We start from the raw sequence: 7,905 nt of genomic DNA on the forward strand, positions 1-7,905 counted from the left end.
CTCTCTCTCTCTCTCTCTCTCTCTCTCTCTCTCTCTCCCTGGGATATCTGTCCTTCATTTGTTAAGAGAGCACCCAGACAGGACATAATGAATGCCTGGCCCTCCCTGCTCTTTCATCTTCATACTTATTCTCTGAAGTGCATTCCTTCACGGAATCTCGGCCAGCTCCACCCTTCCTAAAATAACAGTGTGAGGCTGTGAGGTCCACCTCCACCCTCCCCGGTGACCCTAATTGCACACAAGCCTGCTGCTGTTGGATCTGAGATGTCAGGGCTGTCAAGGCTGTCTACATAATTTATGGGAACCAGTGCAAAATGAAAATGCCTGATCCCATTGCTCCAAACCTGAGGGAAAGCAGTACCACTCAGGGAATACACTCAGAGTACAACACGGGGAGTTCTCCTTACTGCCCGTCCCTCCCTCCCATGGTCATGGTTTTTGATTTGTTCTTTTGTCACTATGAGTGAAGAAAGAAAGCGAACTTCAGATTCCTAGCAGAGACTTCGCCAGTGATCTGTGTACTGCCTGATGCCAGTTTTAGAGCGTTTAGCTCTGTAGAATTCCCACAGTCAATTATTTGTACATGCATCATGACTTTCTTGTTCTTCTAAGGACAATGAAACACTGGGGATCCAAAACCCACTCAGCCATTCCTGTTCTATTTCTTTTTTGGTTGTCATTTGTTTGTTTTTGAGACATTCTCACTGTATAGCCTTAGTCTACCCAGGAACTCACTATTAGACCAGGCTGGCCTCAAACTCACAGAAATCCTGCCTGCCTCTGCCTCCCTCGTGCTGGGATTAGAGGAGCATGTCTGCACACCCTGTGTGATCCCTCATCTTCCTAGCACACATTTTTTCTTGCCCAGGATTAGGGAGAGAGAACTATGCATGGTCCATTTTCCCTGTCTTCCCACACCATCGTTTCCAACACTTGCTATTGGCTAATACATGTAAATAATAAAGGGCTTGGTTGGCTCCTTTGGTTCTTTGAATTACTTTCTTTTTGAATTATTATTTATTTTATGTGCATGGGTGTTTTGTCTGAGTGTGTGTGTGTGTGTGTGTGTGTGTGTGGTATGTGTGTGTGTCCTATGTGCATACAGTGCCTTTGGAGGCCAGAAGAGGGTGCTGGATCCCCTGCGACTGGAGTTACTAATCACTGTGGGCCTCTATGTAGGTTCTCTGGCCCTTGGCTACTGAGCCATCTCTCTAGGCACCTTTGAATTTCTTAAAACGGCAATAATGAGGCTGGAGAGATGACTCAGCAATTAAGAGTACATCTTACTCTTGCAGGGGACCTGAGTTCACCTCCACCCGTGCTACACACATACCTTTTTCAAATGTCCTTACTTCCTTCTATATTAAAGACAGATTCGGTTTGAATAGAGGTGCATCCTCTTGGAGTATTGAGAGGGCCTTCTTTATTCCATTGTAAGCATAACATGCTTAGTTTACACTCGGTTTGAACTTCCCCGAGTGCTATGCATCTCAGGTCCACTAGACCACACATGCATGATAGGTAGATGATACATCTATTAAAATTAGGTCTCCTCTGTTCCCATGGCCCATTGTCCCATCAGACTTTATTTGTAAAATTGAAGTTCAAAGATAAAACTAGGACACACATCAAGATGATGGTTGGAGAAAATTAAACCAAGCTTGGGAGGCCCTGTGAACTGAGCAAACTCAAGTCACATACCCAAGAATGGCCCCGGATTCTGTGGGGTTGCTGTTCGGTGACTGCTTAGTAGAGCGGGTTGACTGTCACAGTCACACACGTGTAACAGTGACTAGGGAATGAGGACCACACACCTACCATGTTAAGGTAATGTCCTACTGTTGGGGCTCATCTATAACTAACTGTAATCTACTATCTTACTTGGCCTGGGATGCAAAATAATCCATTAGTCAAATAACTCAGTCCCCAAATTATAAACACTACAGAGCAGTTTTATAAGACATACAAGGAAGCAAAATTTGAGAGACTTATTGTGAATGTTCACAAGATTCTTTGGGTTTAAGCGTCTTTCTCACATTTACTCACTTTTATAGTCACACAACGGTCCTTAGGAAGCTACTAACACACACACACACACACACACACACACACTCGAAACTCCCATTGTAGATCTTCCTGACTGGATGCTAATGTTGCATGGAACACACCCTAGTGAAAATGGAAGTATCCATCTGGACTTTGAGTTGACTGGCTGTTAAATCTCCCAAGTCCGTGCCTCATGACTCCAGTGTGGACCTTCCGCCTATAAGCAACTACGTTTTAGTGAAATGAAGCCATGCAGAAGTTCCTGAAAGATTTGCAGAAGTGGAGGCAGGACGGGGGGCAGGGGAGGGCAGACCGTGTAAGAGCAGACATGCACGATGTTGATTCTAATGTCCCAGAAACTTCCTCAGTAGGCGACAACCCTACATTGTAAATACTCCCGTTCTGTGTCTCAGGGTCATGTGAGCCTTTCTTCTCCTGCATGGGCTCCTTCTCTCAGGCCTATGGAGGGACGGAACCTTGTCTTGTGAAACTCACTGCTTCTGAACACCATTTGGATGGAAGCTACGAGCCAATCACCAACACAAACTTTGGTCCATACTGAATAGTAAGTAGATTGGATGAAGAAATCACCACAAATTTACACATTCATAAACGCTTATTATTTGGAAGTCTACATACCCCTTGTGCCGGTCAGGGTTTTTTGTTTTTGTTTTTGTTTTTGGTTTTTGGTTTATTTGTTCGTTTTTGTCAACCTGACATGATCTAGAGATCTCTAGGAACTGGGAATCTCAACTAAAGGATTGTCACCATCAAATCACCTGTAGACAAGTCTGTGGGGACATTTTCTTGATTAAGGATTCATGTAAGAGGACCCAGCCCAGGATGGTGGTGCTGTCCCTGGGCAGATAGTCTTGGGTTGTATAAGAAATAAGGTGGAGCTAACGCTGAGGAACCAGCCAGTGAGCAGTGTTCCTCCATGGTCAGTTCCCAGCTCCAGGTCCCTCCCTGACTTCCCGTCATCATGGTCTACACATAACTTGTGAGATGAAATGAACCTTTTCCTCCCCAAGCTGCTTGGTGTTATGATCTTAATCAAAGCAATTGACAGCAAGCTGCGACCATCCCTTAGCGTGTCGGCACGCGGTAGTTCTTCTGCTCACATTTTCTATAGAGATAATAAACAGAGTCAGTCTATACTCTGGTCTAATTAACAGGAATTTGCTTTTTATTGTTGATAGCACAAAGGAGTTTGCCTACAACACAAGGGGCGGGGGGGAGTGTCGTACACATTTTCAGGACTGATGGAAAATTTTGGCAGACTAGATTCAACTTTCTTGTATGTTTGACCAGTCCAATTTAGGAAAACTCGTCAGACTTGCTATGTTTATTTTGAAAGTGGTTCACTGATTCTGGTGCTGGGCACCAAGCGTCACACACAGGCCTTGGCCTCTTCTTGTCTCATTCCCAAGTGTCCTTCCTCAAAGTGAGGCATTTACCAAGAAGAAAGAGTTGAGGAAGCTATGACTGCTCTCAGGCAGTGAGCACTCGGTTCACTACAAATCCCAAACTTCCCCAAACATGGAAATACACCCCCTTTGCGGAGGATAATTTTATATTCCAACTAGCTGTCCCACAGTGCCCAGATATCACACATTATTAATACTTCTGATCGCTTCTCAGTGGTCAGAGGCACTATGAAATTTGGGGGAGACAGGAGGAAGCACTACCTTGTGGCTGGCTCCCCAAGAAACCTAACTCACTGTCATGGGTGAATCCATTCTCCCCTCCAGTTTGTCAAGGCTGCTTTTGTGCTTAATTCACAGAGTCCCTTGTCCAATCCCGATCCATAATATATTTCTCTCTCTTCCTTCCCACCATCTCCCCCACACACACACACACAAATGACCCATGCAGAAGCACGGAGTTCTACTCCTAACATTACCAGCCATGCTTCTCCCTGTTTACATGACTCTCCGCACTTATCCAAACACCAGCTCAGAGGCTAGGTAAGCTTTCTGGGTGCTGCTTTTTTTTGTTTAAAGTTCTCTGTCCGTCCTCGGGTAGTGATCCCCACGCGATGCCTTGCTATAGGAAGGTAGAGTCAGGAGAAATCCAAATGGAATTCTGCGCCTCAAAGGGAAAGCAATCAAAGTAACCATGGGATTGTGCCAGACCGAGGCCAGTGGCCAGGATCAAACAGAAGTGACCAGGGTGGGGAGGGCTGTGGTGTTTGGGGGGGCAATTCTCATGCTTCCCCAAGCTAGAAGCTGGAGAAAAAGCACCACTCACCATGCCCCCGTTCCCCATCCTAGGGAAAGGGACCAACCTAAGACATCAGAATATCCACTGTACATGCCAAGCACTGCTTTAGAGTCCTCACTGTGTGTCTTCACTTAGGTACTTCCTGAATCTCACATAAAACATGAGAGCAGGAGAAGCAAAATTGCCGGAGATTCAGTGGCAGCACTGAAACGTCGCACCGTGAGCTCTGTCCCCTCTGACCCCGAGCTTTGTGGCCTTTTGTGAGTGAATATGACAGAACAGAGTGAAGGCTTGGGAGACCATGGACCAACCGGGACTTGGTCAATCGAGCTCTTTCCTCCTATGAGTAGAATGAACCCTCGTTGCCCGTGGATGTTATAGCATCCAACAGCGCAACACAAGCGAAGCGTTCAGAGCACAGGCTGGCCACCACTTCGCTGGTTCCCATCTTCAAGTCCCATCTTGCTGTGTTGACCGCAGCAGAGAAATTACCGGTGACACTGGCAAAAGAGACAGGGGAGGAAGGATGCTTCGGATATGTCTGGCTCTGGAGGTGCAGGCTGGAGCAGGAAACAACGCCCATTATCAGGGCTACTGAGGCAGGCTATCCTCTGAGGCAAATGTTCTGGCGGGGGGGGGGGGGGGGGATGCTGTGGTGAGGAAAGATAATGGTGGTGAGAAAATATGGGTTTCAGGGAGACTTTGGAGGCAAGGCATGGGTCTCTAGTGGGAATAGGAAATGACACAGAAGTCAGGGTCTGCTTCTCTGGATCTTCCAAGGGGGGTTCCTGTTGCGAGCAATTTCTCACCTGATTTCAACTCATTTGGCAGACAGGTCTGATCCTGAGCCCTGGAGAATGCTTGGCTTGTCTCTCGACCAGTCTTCACCCGGTAGTTTAGAAAACATCCAGGATCTCTCATTCTCTTCCGTGCACCAAGAAAGCTTCAAAACTCTGGACATCAAGGTTGACACTAGTTAGCCTACAGTTTACCAATATCAATATTCAAGACCAATGTAAATATTCGAGTTGCCTTATCTCCTGGTACCCTAAGCACCCCGTGAGTACCCCTTCAGAAAATTCCTCATCCACCCTGCTCTCAGATTCCCAGTCTGCTCCATCCAGCCCGCCCAGTCTCCTTAGAGCCCCGCCTTCCTTATCTTCCCCCTGCATTCCAAACTCTCTTCTTGAAGGCGAAAGTCAACCTCACCTCCTCTGTCATGGTTTAAACACCCCCGTAGATTAGAAAAGTCTTTCTCCTCGGGAGTCTTCGGTCTCAGACCTCTGAGACCGTTATTGTTATTGCCGTTGCTCTGTGGTACTGGGGAATCGAACCCACAGCCTCCTGCATGCAAAGAAAGTGCCCTGCCAATTGAGCTATACTCCTAGTCTCCCTTGGGTCCTTGATCTGATTCAGGCTCTTAGGTATCCCGTGCTGGCTTTGAACTCACTTTGTTTCTTTCGTTTTTTTTCTTTCCTGAGTGTGGGTGTTACGCCTGTGTGTGCATCTGTGCATCTATGTGTGTACCTGGTGCCCACAGAGCCAGAGGACCGTGTCAGATTCCAGCAGTTGGAGGTACAGACTGGGAGCCCCATTGTGGGCACTACACCCCAACCTCCAGTCCTCTGGAAGAGCAACCTGAGCTCTTAATGTCTGAGCCATCTCTCTAGTCCCTCTAACTCGAATTGCATTCAAGGATGACCTTGAACTTCTGATTCTCCTGCCTCCACTTACCGAGTGTTGGGATTACAGTCTCATGCCACAAAGCCCTGCTAACACAGTGCTGGGGGTCTAATGCAGAGTTCTGAGCCTGCTACCCACCCCTCTATCAACTGAGCTATACCCCAACTCTCAAGTTCATCTCTACTTTTGTGTGTATCTGTGTGTGTATGAGCTCCTGAAAATGATGTCCAATTGTAGTATTGCTTCATTTTCTGAGTCTTAATCATCAAGAACTAAAGAACAGCGACTTATAAAATAGTCTTTGTAAGGTGTGTCCACAGTAATCTGTGGGATTATATTGTTAAATTGTCCCGAATCTGTGAGCTAGTTGTTAACCATAGCCATTGCTCAAAACTGAGTTACATAACCCACAATAAGTACATTCTATTAAAAGGTGGTAGCTATTAAAAGCTCATTATCTTAAATTATCCTAGTATACTTTCCTAATTACCTGTGCAGCTGAGGCCATTTAGTCTGTAGTAGCTTCCATGGTAGAAATGAAATGAAAAATGTTTTAACCCTGCTCTGTTTTCAGCTCCATGTTTAGAACCACATTGGCATTTTTAAAACTGGTGAGATCATTGATGCCAAGGGACCTGTTAAATGCTGTGAACCAGGAGGGCAACTTCCCATAGAGCTCGTTGTCTAATACCAGCGTACTACTACTGATGGTAAGCCGACTTAATGAAGTTTTAAAGCAGACATTGCATGTTTGTCTCCTCTAACCGCACATGCGCACACCCAACCTTACCCCCATCGCTGACTGGTGCCTGTATTCGTCCATTTTCCATTATTATAAGAAAATACCGAAAGCTGGGGAGCTTGCTGAGCTCAGAGCCGAAATGCAAATAGCATAATTGTGTGAGAGAGGAGAGGACCACACGGTGAGACAAGAAGCCAGAGCTCTGGTGCAGAGCTGGGAAACCAGCAGGCAGAGGAATGGGAGCCTTGCCCTTTTATAATAAATAGCCTTCCTGCAAGAACTAAGCTGGCTCTCATGAGGACATTAATTCCTTAGAGGACAGAGTTCCTATGACTTAGTTACCATGCACGGAGCTCCGCCTCTGAGCCCCTAGTGTTTCATAACCAACTTCCAATGGAGCCTCTTTGGGGACCAAATTCCAACACATAGCACTTTCAGAATGGATCACATCTAGACCAGATCAATACTGTGCTGAAAAGACTTTTCACACCTCGACTGGGCTGCGCTTTCCCCTTCTCCACCTGGCATGGGTGTGGCTCAAATGTAATTTTCTTTGACATTTTCTTTCCGGTTCCCCTTGCTTGTTTGTTAAGGTTATCAGAGCAAGCAAGTTGCCATCGACTGTGTGGCTTAAATGACAGAATTAATCCTTGCACCAGTTTAGAGGCTTAAAGTGCAGGTTTGGCCTCTCTCCCCAGGCTTCTCACCTTAGTTTGCACACGGTCCCCGAGTCGTTGTGTGACCTCCCTCATGTGAGTTCTGCACACTTCGTTCTCTTTGGAGATTCAGATAATCTCTTTTTAGCTGAGCATGGTAGCTCACCCCTATGTTCCCAGCATTAAGTGAGTTTCAGGCTAGCCTGATCTACATAGCGAGTTCCAGGCTAGCCAGGGCTACATAATGAAACCCTATCCTCTCTCTCTCTCTCTCTCTCTCTCTCTCTCTCTCTCTCTCTCTCTCTCTCCAAAATGACACAAATCAAACTGTGCCACTTCTTTAAAAATATGAAATGCCTCTTTAAAGGCCCTGGTTGCAATACAGTATCAGTTTGAGGTTCTATGGATTATAGCTTCAATGTGTAAACTTTTATAGCTACAACTTAGCCCATGACACTTCACACATACTTTTATCCCATGAATCTCCGTGGTCATTTTAGCATCCTCTCTCTCTCTCTCTCTCTCTCTCTCTCTCTCTCTCTCTCTCTCTCTCTC

Source organism: Mus pahari, chromosome 11 (genome assembly GCF_900095145.1).
Source record: "Mus pahari chromosome 11, PAHARI_EIJ_v1.1, whole genome shotgun sequence".
Taxonomy (NCBI): Eukaryota; Metazoa; Chordata; class Mammalia; order Rodentia; family Muridae; genus Mus; species Mus pahari.